Source organism: Passer montanus, unplaced genomic scaffold (assembly GCF_014805655.1).
Source record: "Passer montanus isolate IOZ18808 unplaced genomic scaffold, ASM1480565v1 scaffold99, whole genome shotgun sequence".
In the NCBI taxonomy this organism is placed as follows: Eukaryota; Metazoa; Chordata; class Aves; order Passeriformes; family Passeridae; genus Passer; species Passer montanus.
The window spans coordinates 1,391,579-1,411,440 of record NW_024375367.1 but is presented as its reverse complement, the minus strand read 5'-3'; the positions used below and the strand labels follow the sequence as shown (position 1 = coordinate 1,411,440).

At 37.9% G+C, this 19,862-nt stretch overlaps 1 protein-coding gene across 3 annotated transcripts in view; it reads right to left on the bottom strand.

The window, feature by feature from the left end:
* Positions 1–19,862, bottom strand: part of DCLK1 (doublecortin like kinase 1) — a 237,143-nt gene that overhangs the window by 203,040 nt on the left and 14,241 nt on the right. The window lies entirely within an intron of this gene.

The following is a 19,862-nucleotide window of genomic DNA, read 5'->3' as shown; positions in this document are numbered from 1 at the left end:
TAACTTTCTTTTAATAGTACATCATTCAAATCTTTAGACAGCAAGTACTGACAACTGACTAAATGAAATTCCAGTCACCTGCTGTTTTTTATTGGTATTTCAGAAGAGTCTCAATTCTGCGACAACATTCTTCTGAATTACTCTCACGGGGAAGTTTACCCAAAGAGATTTCTAGGAAGTTATTTATTTGATCATATGAATGCCTTTCTTAAGGCAATATTAGTATGCTTACAGAATTTTCTCACAGCTCAGATGCAACACATGGCAAAGACTATATCCAAGCTTTAGCTTTTTGAATTTTAAGATGTGCTGTGAAATAATCATGGTTAAATTCAGCATCTCTTTCTCTCCAGATACTTTGGAGGCAGTGTAAAAAGAGACTGGTTCTTACCTCAGACTGGAATGACTGTAAGCTTCATTAGGTAGCACAAGCACCTTAAAACCATCATTCAGTTCCTTCCTATGAGACTGAATTATTAGAAAACTGGACTGTTGAACAGAGGCACTGTCCAACTCTAGATCAAAACAAGAATACATTGATGGTACCAAAAGCTGGGAGGAGCCACCAGGATAGGGCTGGCTGATGTCCCTTTTGTGCCAAAAGCTGCAGAGCCACAGCCAGGCTGGGAGCACATCCTGCCAATGTGAGCACACCAGACAACATCAACAAGGCACAAAAGCAACCCCATCTCATGTAAATGGCACCAACCTGGGTTTTTTTTCCCCCATTCAAGCCCTCTTTTTGAATACATCCTTTTTGGCAATTACAGAGCTAGCAAAAATAAGGACTTCTTCAGAAATTGATATTCATGTATTCAGTAGTTTGTTCAATTTTGTGAGGGTAGGCAGTAAGGATAAATGGAATATAGGACATGCATTTTACATAAAACATTTGTGTGGATTTGTTGTATCAAATCAGGATTTTAAAGACTGTTATGTAAGAGGAGGGAAAAAAAATGACAGTTCAGCCAGGTTCTGTACAATCTGCATGACTGATCTTGTTTACATAAAGATCTAATAATAATTCAGACAGTAGCACTGAATTGTATTGCAATGTCATTTGCTCTCTTGTAAACAGTATTTATAACAAGCACCCTTATTTAATAAATATTTAAACAGTGCTCACTGACTCTTCAAACAACCTGTCTGGTTGGAGATTAGAACATCAGAGTATCTCCTTAAGTCTACAGCTTGAGTGCTGCCCTGCATCTGGTTCAAAAGGACAAGTTTAGGTCAAATACTTAATCCTGTTGCCTGGATTTGATCAGTCCATGCTATAACTTTCACATTAAGTATGTTTTAGCATCTAATTGATTTATATAAATTTTAGGTAAATCATGCCTCAAGTGACTTGTAAAGCTATTTGGGCAACTGCAAATTATTGTAAGTACATTATGCAGAAAAAGAATTTAATGTTTCCCACTTAATAATACCCAAAAGGTTTTTAAAGAACATTGTAGGGCTTGTATCATGAAATTAAGTATCTGAAAGAGAGAGCAAGCACAAAGAACAGGCTGCTATTTATGGCATTCATTAAAAGATAGGCAACTTCCTCCTTTATATTCCAGTGCATTCTTCTTCTCTATTCAAAGCCTACAGATTACAGCAAAAAGTGGTTGAGGACTCTGTTTTGCCTTATGAAATCCCACCATCATACCCACTGCTTTATTCCCAACTTGAAAAATTTGGTTGGTTTGCTTAAGGTGCAATACCACACCTGAGATCTGATATCTAGGTTTTCAAACACATTATTAAAGTCAAGTTATTGCTCACTCTGATTTCCAGTATTTTTATCTGTTCTCACAGCTCTACAACTTACCCGACAAACATCTTCACTATGAAACACCAGATTATTTTATTACAACAGAACAGGGAAGGTTTGAGCACTTCTGCACTTATATTAGAAACTAAAATCAGTAACAATGATAATAACAGAAGTCAGAGATAAAACTGCACTCCAGTGAGTAATCCATCAAACTGAGAGGAGCAGGCAGAGGCACCAACTTGGCTTCAGAGATTTAACTCCAGTTTTTCAAAGCCAAAGCATTTCTAAACTAAGCCAACTGAAGTCCAGAAGAGCTCTTGAGAGTCAGCCTGCAGACACGCCAGTTCACAAAAGGAGGGCTAGTATTGCGTGGTAAAGGACTTTAAAGTGTCCAAAAACTAGAAAGTCATCATTCATCATTGTGCTTTTTGGCAGCACTTACCTTAGGAGGCTGTATTTTGCTCGGTCCTTGGGAAGGCAAAGTGGCTACAGGTAATGTTGCTTTTAGCCTAAGCCATAGAACCAGAGATACTACCAAATTTCTAACTGCTCAACTTTTCCTTGTGCTTTGTCAGCTGCCTTGAAATTTCAGATTCCTCCTAACATTTTAGCTAAAAAGGACAACAACTGCTCTTGGCCTCTTTTCTTGAACACCTGTGGACAGACAATGCTATGCAACGGCTTTTCTCCTTCACAAGAATATCTACATTTCTGCATACAAAAAACTACTTTGTATTATACACTTAACTCCCTCTCGTTGCAGCTATTCCAAATACTGCAGCACTCATGTAACACTGTACAGTAATGGCCCTTCTTTAGAGAATCAGAGAAGAGGCAGACTAAATCTAAGCTGTAGATTCTACATTAAGATCAAAAGACCCTATTTCTTTATCTACACCAGTCTCCTAGGCAGTGTCCAGTTCTCTCACTCTTTCACAGAACAGGTTGCATCACTATGTCTATGTGTGATGTACAATATTTTATCCTGATTACCACTTAAAAAACTAAAGGCAAATGAATATTCTCACTTGAAAGTATTTGTATTATTTTTTAACAAATTCCAAATGAATTCTTTAGAATTAGGTTACTTTGAGACCGTGCACTCAGAAATTCACAGCCATAGAACTAACAGCTGGAAGGCACCCTCAAAAATAAAATTTTACACTAATGCAGAATCATGACTCACAATATGATCACTCTATTTGCATTCATTTTAGAGAACTGATGACAGGTGTCAGTTTGTGCTTCTTAAAAAGAAAAATCAGATGGGAATCCATATTGTAGTCCTACAACAGGTCAAAAAAGGAAAAAACTTTTAGAGCTCCAGAGGGCCCAGGGAGCCAGGTATCTAAGTGTTATTCTAATAGTGCTCACTTTTAATCCTGTCTTTGCTGGGATATACAGAAGGAGAACATTTAACTGCTGACTACAAGCTACAGAATTGGGACTTAGTGTAAAAACAAATCATTTTTTAACCAGAGAATAACAGGATTTCCCGTACAGCCGGTTAACCTGTTCTCAAAACATGTATTTTCCAGTGCTATATATCCACATAACTATTGCAGCTCTCCACAGGCATTCTGTAGCTGTGTGTAACAGGAGGCTTGTGATGATTTAGTTCCATTAAAGAAACCAACACCTCAATTACACTTAAAAAAAAATAAAGTTCTAACAGTCAATATGGAGGCCACACTGCATGGAATATCAAGCTTTTGCTTCCACTGCCTATTAGTGCCAAGAATGAAATCACTCCACAGCAGTGTCCCTGCCCTTTGTGCGGCAGAAGCTGTTTCTTGGCAACCAATGCAGACAACTGAGTTGCCACGGAAACTGAAGAGACTAATTTATAAAAACTCTGAAACAAAGCAACTATACAGGCAGCCCTAAATAGGGTGGGTATATTCTATATTACTTCCTACAGTGTTCCCACCATTAAAAGAATCAGAAATGAAAATACTAAATTATTAGTTGCAAATTTCACTATTTCTGTAAAATTAGACTTAGAAAGAGCTAACATTTCATCGCATCAGCAGCCAGCAGCCTGTTTCTCCCTTTGCTTCAAGCTGGCAAATACACCTGAAGATTTATACTGTAGTTGAAGAGGAATGCTTTCCATGCCAGCTAGTGTTTTCTCTTTCAGGGAAGAGGAGGGCTGATGGAAAATGGCACAGAACAACGGTTGAGGAGTGTGCCCAAAATATGTGCAAGCTGGATAAAACAAGTGTTAACACAGTGAAAAGGCAGAACAATGGTGTGCATCATAAATCACTTGAGCTAAGAAACGTATGTTCAAGTTTCTTATTAATTTATAAATATTTATTAGTAGAAAATATTTTCTCTTTTTTAGTAATTAGAGACATGCCAGAGACGGCCAGCTCTGAATGCATTCTAACCACAGTCACATTTTGAGTATGTGCATATGGAGAGCACACTCAAGGCATACATTTTTAGTAGTGAACAAGGTGAGGAAAATCCAACCACATGCTGCATTTCCCAGTAAAGGAAACCAACAGGACAGCAAGTTCTCTCTTCAAAGAGCAAACTAGTTCATTCAGCTGCCTAGCCAGGCCAGTTAACTCCCCAGAATGATACATTCCAGAGAAAGAGATGAAGAGAGCCTGCATGCATTTGCTCAGGGACAGTGTCTCTGACAGCAGGTGCCCATCAATGGGCACAGGATGGATTGCCCTCCTGCCACGTTAACCTCAGACCTCTCCAATTCACCATGACATCTGCAGAGAGTTCAGGTTAGGTAGCAACTATCTGTTTAGTGACCATCTGACTACTGCAAAACACAGCACCAGTGACAGGAGTCCTGGTTCTTCACCTCCTTAAGGGGAAAAGCCCACTTGCAGCCCTAAGGACATCAACTAAAGTTTATTTTACTCAGCCATAAAATTCCTCAAAGTGATTTGAACTTCTGGAAAATCTCTTATTGCTCTTTCAAGTTTGACTTAAGCAGATTAACAGGTACAAAACATAAGTGAAGATTGAAATAAATAGTCCATAGACTCTTTCCATGAGAAACTAGACCAGAACCTCAGCAGTTTAAAAGAAAATGCATCCTCTTCATGCTTTCTGCAAATCAAAAGTCAGTCACACAACTGCACTCATGCTCGGCTATTCAATGAACTGTGAAAGCCAGTGTTATCAGTGCTGATTATGACCAAGATTGTCAGGTGTGTAAAACCCAGTGGAGCTAAACAGCTGCTCTGGAGAAATGCTGCACATCAATCAGTCATTGTAATTTATAAATTAAAAAAAAAGAAAAGCATCCCAAATGCACAGGTCCTTGAGTTCCCCTAGTTTATTACCTTACCTATTATGTAAACAATGAAATTCTGGACAGATTCCATTAATTTTCATGGAATAGTGAAGTCATTTTTGAGCTATAAGGTCTTGGAAGATGTTTCTCCACCGTATGATATTACACACCAACAGCCTATTTCCCAACACAGACAGGCTTACCCTAAGAACCTGAAAAACACTACTATATACAGTTTCTCCAGAGGGTTAGAAGTAAGTAGAGGATAAAATTTAATTTTTATAGCTTGAAGGGTTGGTGTTCCAAATATTGCCTGCAAAGTTCTCTCTACTACAGTGCTCTAACAGACCTACGACAACTTTGAGCTATCCTTAGAGAAAGCCATAAATATCAAACAAGACACAAAGAATTTGAGTCCTTTTAACCAGACACTGAACAGACCAAATTCTCTTGACAGAAGTGTAAGATAGCTGGATGAGTTTCTCACACATCTCAGAAGTGGCATTATACTTCAACTCCTTGTCTATTCTGATGCCTTAGAAGAGTCAGAGGCACTGTCACCTTAGCTAAGAGCCAAGGAAGGTGGGTAGAACACATTCTTTACTCTTTATAACCTTTGTCCTAAAGTGTCAGAAGTTTTTATTAGCTTGTGGGCTGTTAACTTTTTTCACTGAAATACATCATTGCACATTCTCTGCTCTTTGAAGATATAGGTAAAGATGCACTCTATTACAGCCCAAAATTTCTTCTATGGAAGCCATTGCCTGGTAAGTAATCTTAAACTTCCTAGCATCTCATGAAACCAGTCAATAAAATTGCACCTAGATACTTGACAGCATTATACTTGGAAGACATTTTCCCAACAGTGGGTGGAAAAGCCATTCTTTACCACTTAAATCCATTCTTTACCACCTACATGAATTTAGTTTACTCAGCGAAGAGGTTGCATCTCCAATTTTTCATCAAATTATTAACTTGTTGGAAGAAGGCAGCTGTTGTGATAAATGCAGTTTACTGCTTATTTTGACAACTTCATTCTCATTTCAAAGACATCCAGTGGATTAAGGACCCATTCTTATTCTGAAACATTTTGGCAACATCCAGGTGAACATGATGCCAGGTGGCCAAGAAGGTAAATGGCATGCCTGTCTGATTCAGCAATGGTGTGGCCAGCAGGACCAGGGCAGTGGTGAGGACACATTTTAAATCCTGTGTCATTTTGGGCCCCTCACTACAAGAAGCACACTGAGGTGCTGAAGCAGGTCTGGAAGAGGGCAATGGAGCTGGGGATGGGTCTGGAGCCTTATGAGGTACAGTTGAGGTAGTTGGGAGTGTCTAGGTGGAGAAAAGGAGGCTCAAGGAAGACCTTATCACTCTCTACAACTCCCGGAAAATAGGCTGTAGCCATGTTGTGGTCAGTCTCTTCTCTCAGGTAACAAGTGCTAGGATTAGAGGAAATGGCTTCAAGTTGCATCAGGGAAGGTTTCAATTAGGAAATATTAGGATATTCGAATTCAATTAGGATATTAGGAAAAAAAATTTTCACAGAAAAGGCTGTCAAGCATTGGAATAGGCTGGTCAGGGAACTGGTGGAATCACCATCCATGAATCATCATCTATTTAAAAGAGAGTTAGGAATATTGGTTAAGTGGTGGACCTGGCAGTGCTGTGTAATTGTTGAATTCAGTGATCTTAAAAGGCTTTTCTAACCTAAATGATTCTGTGATTCTATAAGTAGTAACAAACATTAGCCCAGTCTCTCTGAAAATGAGGACTTTCAGATTTTCTATATCTCTAGAGATTGGCAGCAATGGTAAAATGATGAGTGTATTGGTGTCAATTTTTTCCACAGCCCGAAAAGATTTTAACAAATATTTTAAGAAAGTGGCAGATTGTTTGCTTTTATAAGTGACAGAACAAGATCAGAGAAGAACCAACCCAAACTTCCCAGTAACTTTTTCTTCTCCAAAGACAGCTGCACATGCTATGCTATATATGAAACTATTTCCTTATAAAGCCATCAGTCACAGTTAAAGGACTAATCCAGATGAGCTTTGTTCAGTTTTAGTTTTTAGTTCCCAGATAAACCAAACTTCACAAATCTGAGGGAAATCTGACCCATCATAACAAGACGTAGGCAGAAGATAGAGGGTGAAAATCCACAAGAAACAAGTAACTGGGATAGTACAGGGTTTCTTCCACAGACAACACTGACTGGAAGAAACAAACAAAAAAAAAACTCATAAAAAAAATCTGCCTCTTTCTTCCACAGACAACACTGACTGGAAGAAACAAACAAACAAACAAAAAAAACCTCATTAAAAAAATCTGCCTATTTTTTCTCAAGAGAACCAATGTGCATGTTGGATTGTGGGTGTATGTGTACACAAGCAAACAAAAGAGCTCCAACCTGCCTTTCCCACATGGTCACATTACCAAGTAGCAGAGATTGATGCAGTCATCTCAAAAAAAATGAAACCTGAACTATGCAAGGCCTGTAAAAAAATTTAAAATATCTTTTTGGTGTGGATCAACTGTATCCTTGTTCAGGAAATAACTTTGCATTTATTGGGAGAAGGAAAGAAAAACTCCAAGCCAACCTTCTCTCTGCTTCCCTGTGCCTTCCTTATGTGACAACATCTTCCCTGTAGGAAGGGAGAAATCTAGGAAAAGAACAGTTTGCTCAGCTGTTTTGCAGGGTTGGTAACTAGCTGAAGTTCTTGCTTCTCCTCTATATGACAATTTAGAAGCAGGGTAATGATGTCTGAAGAAAGTTTCACACAAATTTTATGAATGAGAGTAATACCAAAAAAAGACTGGTTAATTTAGTTGACTATTCTATTGCAGGATGTGTCACAATACCTGACACTTGTTAGCATTAGCCAATTGACTCAGAATGGAATTATTCACAGCACTTATATCTTTTCTGAGAAAGAAAGACTGATAACATGAAGCCCACAGAATATTTTAAAGTCATGCAGAACATAGCTGCCTAAAGGGAAGAACTCAAATCATGGCTCCACTAATAAGACAAACTAAATCTGGGCTACCAAGCCCTTTGTCTACTAATGTTTTTATTTGAAAAGCCCTTAGCTTCGGCTACAGCTTTGCCAAAGTCACTTGTGATGTGTCATAAATACTTGGATATATCACAGCTTATGTTGATGGCAGATAACTCTCTAAATTAGTGGTTTTTGGAAAAAAAAGGAGCATCTACCCTTCTAGGGTCTGGAGTCCTTCCTCTCTTCCTTCTATGGGATGCATTTACTTGGGATTTGCCAGGAGACAGCTGCCTCTCCCCCTGCAGGGACTACCAATAACCCTTCTACTCCCAGAGCTCCTGTGAGTTTCACAGAATTGTAAATTGGTTCCTTTTACTGACCTACATTTAACAGGAATTCCTGTGCAAAAGGCGAGTCATCTTTTCATGTCTCTTCAGTAGCTCTGTGCTGCTTTCTAGAATATTTTCTCTCCTTACTATTCCTCTGTGTTGCAGTCAGCTTCACTCTTGCAGTCTCCTAGCATCATCCACGACTGTCTTTATACTTTATACTGTCCTCTCAATTTCTATTATCTCCCCTCACAGAGAGCAGTTACCTAGTCTTATGCTCAACTTCATGTCCACTATTTAGTAATCAGCATACCCTTCTCTACACTGCTATTTCTAAGTGATTAAGTACTAATTTAGAAAGGAATTATATACACCTTGATAAAGGTAAAATGGCTAGGTCTTATTTTGCCTAAGTGTCCCATTTATCTGTTATCCATAATTTTCTGCCTAACACTGATTAGGACTGCAAAGGTGGAGAAGTGGAATCTTTGTTCTTTCTAATGCAGCACACACCCACTGCACCTTGAAGAACTGTTCCAGCTCTACTTGACAAGCTGAAAATTACTTGTTACCTTTCCTTATCTTGGAGGTTTTTTTGGTACTAAATTGAAAGGCTTATTTCCAGGTAGTAATCTAAAATAATACAGAATAAAGCTAAGGAAACTTAGTACACATTTTTAGTGAGGCTTTGTTCCCAAAGAACAGAAACACTTACTGTACAGACAGACTATCATTGATTTGGTAAAACCTTCCCACACGCTCTACCTAGATTATTCTAGGGGAGAAAATGTGGAGCTGTAAAGCAGCTTGTCACTTCAGGATTTCAGAAGTCATGACAGACTGCTTTAAAAAAAATAAAAGAATGGGGGAAAAAAGAAGGTAAGCATGAGGACTACATAATAATCGTAACGTTTCTGTTTCAGTGCTGCAGCAGGAGAGGATGCCGCAGTTTGAAGCTCAAGCCAAGGGAGAGCCTCTCCTAGCCAGGGGAGGAACTGGGAGCAGTGGTGAAGAGCCTCAAGTATCAGACATTTTTTTTTTAGAGCACCCACCTCTTAATTTCAGTGTTCCTTCTGATTATTTGCCTGTAAGTGAAGCAGGCAAAGTTAAAACTTCCCTCTTCCTACAGAGGTACAAAGTGACATTCAGTTGTTCCTCTCCTCCTCCTCCTCCTGTAACATTTAAGAGAACAGTTCCTACTGAATGCTGTGAAAAATGACTGGCATTCAGTTGGACTCCGCACAAGAGAAACCAGAGCTAGATTTTCTTTTCTAGGACAGCCCTCCTCCATCTGCAGATGGAAAGGTTAGTTTTTTACAGGGATGCCGCATTTAAAAGCTACTCCTCCTACAGTGTCATTGAAGACTTGCCAGAGAAAGGAAAGTCTCATCCTTTCATGCTCATCACCTCCCCCCACAAACAACCAAAGGATGAAGCACAGCAGGCTCTATACCAGGCCACCTCATTTAAATACTGCTGCTTAAATGGGACTTAAATCAAGCTGCAACATAATTTTTTTTGAAAGCATTTTTTAGGAAGATGACATTCCTACAAATACCATTAATCTATAACAACCCCTATAAATCTTAACCAATTTTTTCTTTTGGTCCCACATTTAAAATTCAGTAAATGTTTTAAAACCGCTTTTACCTTCATAGCATCATTTCTTGCTAATGTCTTCATGAAATTGTCTGATTAAAAATAAATTCAAGTGAATCACTTTTTATCAAGTTTTCTTGAGTAAATGTATTCGTTCTGACAAATACTTTACCTCAAAATATCACACATTGACTACTGGAATTCCTATACATGATTATAAAAGGTTTTCTTTTATTTCAGTCTTCTGTTCATATCAAATGTTCATCTCAAATTTATTTGCTGTTAAATTCCATTTAAAAAAAAAAAAAAATCACGTATTATGTTCCTGGTCATTAGCCAGTTAGAATATCCCTGTTCTTCCTATTTAATCCTTAAAATATTACATCTCTCTCAACCTTTGCTTGTGGTACTGATGGCCAATCTATGCTAATATTAGTCCAATTTTCTTCACACAAGGCACAGAATTTTTAGTTTGCCTATCCCTGAAGAAAAAAGCAGATGTGAACAATTGTATTCACAAGGATGTTAATCAAGTGCAAAAGCACTAAACACTTCTACATGCATGCTCTCCCACCATCTCATAGCAATGCAATGTTCAACACTTCTTGTGTTAAAAATCTTCATGTCATGCTCACTGCTATCTTATCTGGTTTCTGTTTCTCTAGTTCCAACAGGCCACTTGATTATTCTTTTCTACACTAACTGCTTCATATTTGCTTTATTAAATTTTACACTGATTGCAGTTCGTGCTCCTAATTCATCAAGATCACATTCTATTTAAACAGATTACTCCAGAGTATTCACAATGCTCCCAAATCTGCCCTAGAACAGATGTGTTCTGGTTTAGAAACTGAAACATCCAAATATCATTTCTTTTTCTCTAAGACATAAAGGCAGCCTTTTTTTCAACAAATGTACAGAACACTGAAGGTGCTGGAGCTCAGGAAGTATTTTTATGTAGCAAGAATAAAATAATTACAAAAGCATTTCAGACAAGAATATGGGCTACTCAAATGAGAGGAGATAATAAACCCTGCTAGCACCATCATACCTACACAGGGGCACTGACCCCACACATGCTTATGTAGCTATAGTAAACAGTGGAAAAAACCAAACAAACTACTCTGTATTAGAGTCAACAAGGCCATATATGGACTTTTTTAATTATTGTGAATTTCTGTATTTTTTTACCTTTTTATTCTTAATCAGGGAGACAGAATTATAGCATCCATGAGTTAATTCTTGTGTGAACACAGGGTTTCTCATTATCAGTGCACAGTGTGCCAGGACCATTCCTACAACACAGTCACCTCCCTCTCAAAGCTATTTCCTCACCAAGGAGCATGCAAGCATGCCACTTAAACACTCCATAAACTGCATTAGCTTTAGCTCAGATTTTGTGTGGGTGTAAATGCAAACACAGATTTCATACACGGGAAACAGCAGAAGGTTAAAGAAATCTTAGTTATAAGCGTACAAGACATACTAACAGAACAAAGGCTGGACTACAGAACTGTCATGTGCTCAGGAAACCATTTCACACAGAAACTCCACAGAATGCACAATTTTCAGAATTTGCTAGATTTTAAAGAAACAGGAGCTATGACTAGGAATCAAGAAAGGAGGTAATACTGAAAGACACAAGAAATTAAAAAGTCACATAAAATTAAGGAGCCTCCTAGAAAACCTTCAGAAATAGAAAAATAATTCAGAGGTAAATAAGAAAGGGAAAATGAGACCACGGGATATTTCAAGGACAACTAGAATAAAGGAAGAGCTAAGGTTTAGCTTCTGGATGCATGGTATATAGCAGCAGCTGCAGTTTGCAATTCAAATTAACGTAGAACAGACATAACCTGTCTGCAAGGGAAGGCAGGTGAAGGTATTCAAACACTAGTCTATTTAAAAAGTGAGCATATCCATTTTAGGCAATGTCTGTCTTCCCTCCCTTTTAAGCAAAGCCATTCTACTCTGGCTATTCCACAAGATGCCCCCAGTTGTCCCCTGTTGCTTGGCAGCTTTGAAAAAATCATTGCTTATACCAAACCAAAAAGATAATTAAAAGCAGTTCAAACTGAGATTTCATTCTCTATTCACTTGATGAGTAAATGTCTCTTACAATTTTAAGCTATTAAAGCTCAGAGGAGTTTTATTTAAAAGAAGTTTCTGAGATTCAACATTTAATGGAAAACCAAATCCACTAGAACAACTGATTTGGGAGAGGCAATCAGCCTTAACTACTTAAAATGAGTTTTATTTTCAGTATCATCCAGCTGAATTCAAAACCCTGTATAAAGCTTTGCTGCTTCCAGTGGGAGCACACTACAGTCTTCTGCCTTGCTTTCTCTAGTTACACTCACTTACCTCTGATAATTTCAGACCCATGTGTGCTCATTTCTACCTATGTGTAAAGTACTGTGTCCTGCCCTCAAGTCCCCAGAGACCTCAGATTTCAAGGATTCAGTCCTATGGAAGAAGCTTCATTCCCTCCCCAGCAGCTTTGCCAAGCAAAATCACCTGCTTGTAGCAGGTAGTCTGACCTGCTTCAGAAGTTTCTTGGGGTAAAACATAAGAGAAAGTACTTATTAAAATTTAAGAAAAATATGATATGCACCTTGTATACTGTCAACCACTGACATCAGGAAAAGAGTCTCTAAATTTATATATAAAAATCTAAGTTGTTCTCAGAGCATTACTGCCTTCATTCAGTACAATGGGTATATTTTCACCTACTGGTAATTGTATTAGTTTCTAAATCTAATTGAGTCTGGACAGTCTGGCCCCATGAACTGGAACACAGTACTGGGACATAGATTCAGAAGAGATTAAGTCAATACCTCCTCCAGGATTGAACAAATTAGTTTCAAGCTTAAAGAGAAATGGAGGGGGAAAGAGGCAGAATACATGGTACATCACTGATTTAATATTACATGATACTGCTGTCCCTGAAGATCCTCCCAGTTTCAGTTCCAAAATTCCCATCTAAGAAACTGAATTGCATCTTCAACACAGGAAAGAATCCTTCTAGAGGTAGAGACCTGAATTCTTCTTGAATAACTCAAAGAGCACTAAAGCTAAAAAAAAAAACAAAGTCATTGCCTTAGACTTACTTTCTACAGAAGAAGAATCACAAGAAACAATTCCAAACTAACTAGGTTGAATATTCAAAAATATTTGTTTCTTGCCACTCACTAGAAGCAACAGCAAAAGTGTATGGCTTAAAACTTTCAAAGTATTGAACACAAAATATTTCACAGTTTACTGCAGTTTCAGAAAAGAATCTGGTTTCATAAAAACTTAGTTAGAAAAGCAAGGTACAAAATAGGGCTGTCACTACAATTTCTTGCACTATCAGTAATTTTTTACTTGTTTTGCCAGTATCAATTGCCTTTTGAAGGGTTTGAAAGACCTCGCCTCCTATAAATGCCAGAATTAGTTTCAGAGAAGAACACAGCTAATGACAGAATATTTATGTAGTTTGTCCTCTCAGCATTCATCATTCACATAAGCATCTTCTTCTACACAACAGCTTGGCAAAAGATTGTTGAATAGGAAACTAAGTGGAAAGAAACAAGTAATCAAGGACACACTTGCACTAAATCTCAGGTAGCTCTTCAAACTTGAGTTTGAGGAAGTTATTATTCTTTGGTTCATTAACTCAACTTTTTCAAAACAGGCACTGCCAAGGTTTTCCAAGTGTTTGTGTAAGAATTCAAGGCCCAACATGCAAACACATAATTATATAAAAATACTTACATTAAAAAGGAAATCTTTAAGTTCTCATATGCTACACAGCAGAATTAAGAATTTTTCCTACAAATAGTATAATTTAATTTCTCAGGAAGGAGACTTGTTACAAGAAATTGTGAAAGGAAAATGTTGGTTTTTTTTCTTTAGATGATACTTAAGATTCTCCTAAATAGCTAGAAATTCTTAGTCCTCTTGTAACAACTAATTATAGAAGGAAAAACAGAACAGAACAGAAACAACCCAGCAAATCCAACATCCATTATGGTTTTTAAAGGATCATTACATCATACTACTTAAGAGAAAGGAAACACACACTTTGCCAACAAAAAAAACCCATCACTAACAGTAAGAGCTTCAGGGAGTATAAATAAAATCATCCCAGTGAACACAACAGTTTGACAAGACACCATAAAAATCTTCAAACCATCAATCTTGTTTGGTTCAGACAGAGTCATAAGGCAGGGGAAGCAGAACAGAGAAAGTTCAGGATGGCTACTGTTTGAAAGCATCATAAAAAGTTTAAAGGTTTGAGCTGTTCATTAAGGACTTAATTGGTCCCAAGGATTGTGTTTTACTGACCAGTGGAAACTCTTCTCCATGACCACCAGTAATGTCATGCCTGTCTCCACAAAACAGCTGAACAGCATCATCAGAGAAATCTGCAAGTACTTTTCCAAACTCTTTTCCATGAAGCAACTAAGCAAAAAAAACCCAAAAACTCTCCACAACAAGATCATACAGCTGAGGATGTTCCCATTCACTTTTTTTTTTCCCTTCCCCAATAGCCAGTAAAACACAAATCAGAACTTAACTGGATAATAAGCTGTTCTTAGTTACATTGCATATTTAAACAAAGGCCAGATGTAGAGGAAAAGGATCCTTATTCTAGAAATGGAGAGGTCTGAATGACCACACCATCACCTTTCCACTGAGAAACACTTCCTCACACAATACAAAACTCCACCTTGAAGTAGAAATTACTCTTCCTTAAGAAAGGCTTCTGACAGTACATAAACTCTCCAATGAGTATCTGGCTATCTTTAAAGACACTAAGATCAACTTATGTGATATTTAACACATTCTGAAGCAGGTATGCAAATTTTCAGTCTCATTCACCTAATAACAACTCTTATTTTGCACAGCACACAAGCCTCTCCAAAGGATGCAGAAGATGGCGTCTTCTCGTCTCAATTTTCAAAATCAGTCTGCAGTTCCTGTGGGATGCCAGCTGGCAACCATGGAAACTCCTATTGTGAGAAGCTTTTGGAGACAGAGCAACATAGTTGTCAGCCTCAGCTTAATAAGAACTGACCCTAGACAAATGAATGAACACACACTGCTTTCAGTCAGGAATGGGCTCCTGTTCACTCCTTCGCAGAGAACTTTATCTGAGTAACAATTAAAATTGTTAGTCAATGTCATAACTTGACAATGAAACAGCCTATCCAGAAGCACAAGAGTTCAAGGACCTCACCTCTAACACCAGGATAACACCAATTGCCAGCAAATTTTCTATCCTAGAACAAATTATTTTAAACCATTTTTTTTATGCTTTTCTCATATACACTACTCAAATGCTGAGATGAGAATGTTATTCTGTGAATGATACCTATCTTCATTTATGTAGGTGTTTCTGTACCAAGGACAATCCAGGTCTAGAGAAAGAGATTTGAGATGTTTAATATATCCTAAAAAACAGTACCTTTGGCCAAAAATTTACTGTACAATACAGATGCTATTCAAATGTTTTTCACTGGTTAAAGAACAAAACTATAAAAATCACATGCTCATTTTAGGTCTAGGTGCAAACAGTTGCTTTTGGTTCCTTAAGAGAGTATTTTTTTAGAACAGTGGTATTCTTTTTTAAAAACTACCATATCATGTGCCCTGAGAATAAGAAGTCCACAGGAGAGGGAGGTTTCTGCATCATAACATAGTCAGTTTTTAGTGGGTTTCCACTCAAAAACAAAAGCATATTACATTCAATGAAGAAGCTCCAAGCTTTCCAGCACTGTGATGTTCCCTTCCTTGAGGTCACAATTCTTTAATAGCTATTTTAATGGCTTAAAACATGGCTATTGAGAGCCATCCTATGCCTCACACTGCACCTTCTATAAGGTATATGTCTTTAAGTAACTGTGGCTGTATTTCATACCTGATTTGCAATAAAATATTTATGAGGAAAAAAACCCCAACAGATAGTGACTTTTATTCTGGTATCTCTGGCACTGACCATTTACCTGTCTGGAGTCAAATCAACAGCATAATGCATAAACTGAAAAATAATTTGCATGATTGCATCTTGTTAAGCTAAACAAACCACCTGTTCAAATAAGTAGGTCCTATTATAAACCAGATGTTTGTTCTGCCAAAAGCACACAGAGGATGTACAAGGTAACAAAGCACTGCTGTCCAACCTTTAGTCTTTGTCAAAATATGCAAACTGTAAATACCCTGCACAAATATACACATCATAATACTCCTAAAAATGGCACTGTTTCACAATATTGCTGTTCAATGTGACCTTGATTAGTTTTCTCCCATTTCAGTCACTGGTGTTATTCTAGAAGTGCACCAAGCAAACAGAAACCAGAGAATAGCTTGCAACAAAGCAACTGGGCTCTATCTCCACACACAGCTTGTATCCTCAGTGTCTGCACTGTGTCCACACACTGCCTTTTAGAAGGCCATTTTTTAATGTACACCAAACAGAAAATGCCACCTTCTGTTAAGGAAAGCTTAGAAATCAAACTGGAACAGTGCAGCTACAGTAAAGCAAGACACATTTCAATCATGAGAAAGTGTTTCTTTTCTGCACAAGTATATGATAATATTAAAGACCAACGCTGACAATATCTCTTCATGAACTAAAACATCAGGTTAACCTAAAAAAATGCGTAGTGCTCATAGTAAGAGCATGCCCTCATTATCTGTATTCCTACAGGCAGCCATTACACCTACTCATTCTATTTTCATTTTCCTTACATAGCAAGGTTGGCAAGCAAAATGCCTCAAGATCTCCCCCTGGAAAGCTTTTGAATTTGGCCTGTGCTCATAAGACTGTTAAACACTTCTGAGAGTCCCATCATCTTCTAATGCATCACTGTGCTACAGGGAAGTAATTCTATCTCTTTCTCTAGAGTAAAAAGACCCTTGTACCAGTGGAAATTAAGTGTATTTATAAAAGTGTTGACAAACTATCCCAGACACGGTGTGAAACCTATCCAGCTATGAGGAGTCATTAATAATTAAACTGCAAAAGTATACTAAATGCAGACCATTAGTGTGCTTTATAATCAGATTGCAGTTGCATATTGTGTCCTTTTTAATACAAATGAAATTATATTCTTAGGCTTCTGAGATGTTGAATTCAAAATACAGATTCTGATGGGCTATAAGAAAATGCAAATAAGCTACTAGTTACCTGGTTTTAGTAAGGAGAATATTTTTTTTTAATAAAACAAAAGTAATGTATGAAATCCTAAGTCAATACCCACCCAATACTGGAAAACATCAAGTTTTAGTCCCTGAACTGCCAATACCCAATGAGACAGACTGGTTAAATTTGTTGGGGTTTGCTTTTTTTGAGGATTGCTTTATTGTGTTTTTTTGTGTTTAGTTTACTTTCTCTTTTTTGGTTTGGTTTTCCCCCAACACCTTTCTTTTGCTATTCCATAATTAAAAAGTTGAAATGGCTAATACAACACACCTACTTAATCAAGTCCTGGAGTTCTAAGAAACACTGACAAAGCATCACATGCACCAAAACTTACTAAATTTTTCCAAAACCAGGAAGGAATTTTTGCAATACAGAATCAACTGGATGTCAAAGGAGAGCTTTCTTCCTAGCAATTAAACTTTCCTGAGGTTTTGATTGTCTAAGTACTACCTCTTCCATCAAGACAAGCTCTTTACATTATCACCAAATTTTACAGGCCAAAATTTAAACTCCTCTTAACTGAACAAAACGTTTATTAACATATTTTAGAGATACAGATCAAAACATCATAATGAACAAGGCTATTTGTATTTAAGTACTTACAAGTATTTAAATATTTACAAGTATTATTTTTCCATGTGTAGTGTCAGCATGGGACAACCACCTAACTTGGATGACCAGTTAAATCTCTGACTCCTACTTTCTTTTATTAGCCTGAGGCATCTAATGATAGTATCCAACAACAATACACATACCACACTGTCCACCTGCACTAACAATACAGGGGACTCATTATTGCTTCAGAAGAGCAATTCCAGTGTTGGCCTCATAAAATAACTCAGAAGAGAGGACATTACAGAATAGCCTGTCTCCAAGTTATATTCCCAAAGAATGATCCCAGGAGAGCTTTATTCTCTTATCCTTACAGTAAATTACTTCTTCTTGACTCAGAGCTTTAAGATTTTATTGCTTTTTAAGTTAGTGATGAAAGATTTAATCCCAGATTTGTTAGATTTAGCCCCTCAACACAGGCTTTTCCAGAACCTTCAGAACTCCAGCAGGAGTCACAGTAGAAGTTTCCAACTACAAATAGTACTGGAAAAAATGTTGGCTTTACCATGGATTTCCTCCCAGTAATAATTCACAGCTTGAATTTAGCAATAAAAAAAAATCTATCATCGTGTCCCCAGCGCCATCTGGGAGATCAGGCTTTTGGCAAAGAAAAATGGAGCAGCAATTGCCTAGCAGCACAGGAAATCAATGACTTCCCCACTCAGGGCTGAGCAACAGGCTGCTCCTGCTGAGCACAGAGTCATTCATTTCCCTTCCTGCCAGCAAAGCTGCTCTGTACACGGAGAAAGCAAAGTCTCTGTTACACCTGCAGGACACACACACACCCCTTCCTCTAAACCTTGATCTTACCAAGGGGGTTAGACAGCGAACTACACAATTCCATGTGTATATCCAAAAGGGGAAGGAGTGGAGAGATGGTGGTCTCTTGGGAGAGCTTCTAGATATGAGGGTTTCAGGCTACAAGGTAGGTAACAAAACCACCACTGATTTAAGCTCAAGTCAAAGCTCATGAGTTGACAAAGGATTCAACTGAACTATGCCAACATAAGGGCCAAGAAAATCTGGTCATCCCTTTTGACCCAGTAGTAGGATAATACTCGGCAATTTCAGGAATTAGAGTTCCAAAACAGGTGTAACGGGGTTTTGTTTTTTCGTTTTTTGGTTTTTTCTTTTTTGTTCTAAGTACGATCATTAAAGAGGAGTTTTAAATACAAAAGGATGAAAGTGAAGCACATTATCCAGGAGACAACATTGGCATCCTTCCAGGCTGCATTTCTTCAGAGCTAAAGCACAAGTTTATTTACATACAAAATACAAAGCATATGCATTCCCTTTTTTCTGAGAGGGTTTGCAGGAACTGGAATAATCATTCAAGACCTTCTGTCAATGTCATAATAGAGACCACCACTGACCTCTGTAGCTTTAAAATCTCAACTCCTTCCTCAAATTTACTAGTCTTAGTGCTCCCTGGAGCATGAGACAAGGTAAGAAAGAGCAAGAGTTGAGAGTTTTCCCCGACACACATTTCAGCTTTGCTGCAGACAAAAAGAATTTCATATTTATCTTTTCCTCCAGGTCAAAGTTCCCAATAAAATCACAGTAAGGAGATCATTACAGTCATCAAGAACTGCACTACTGTGTGTAACTGGTGTAAGAGGTTACTGATACAAAAGAGCAGACAGAAGGGACTTCTGGTCAAGCCAGACTTGGCCCTGATTTGAGCCAGTGTTCTGAATAAGCAGCTTGTCCTTTAAACAGCCCTCTCTGAGATCAGAGAGTACTGCTGTAGCTGTTTCTGGAGCTATGCCTGCATGTCAGCCCCAGCAACTGCAGGTATGTTAGGACATCACCAGATCTTGCTGAGCATTGATTTACCTGTATCAGGCAGATTTGGAAGCACCTTACAACAGCAATGCTGTTTGCTGCATATCATTGAACCTAGAATCTGTAAAAACACAGCTGTACTACAGCAGAAATATCATGGTCTCTGGCAGCTTCTAGCTTCTCAGGGAGACTTCTTCAGTTTAATAAGTTACATCTGTAAATGCAAATATATGCCTTATTTCTCTAGAGTCACCATTGCTCTAAATCAATTCAGGTCACGCTGAAATTAGCCTTGCCCTTCAGCAGGTTAAGAGCT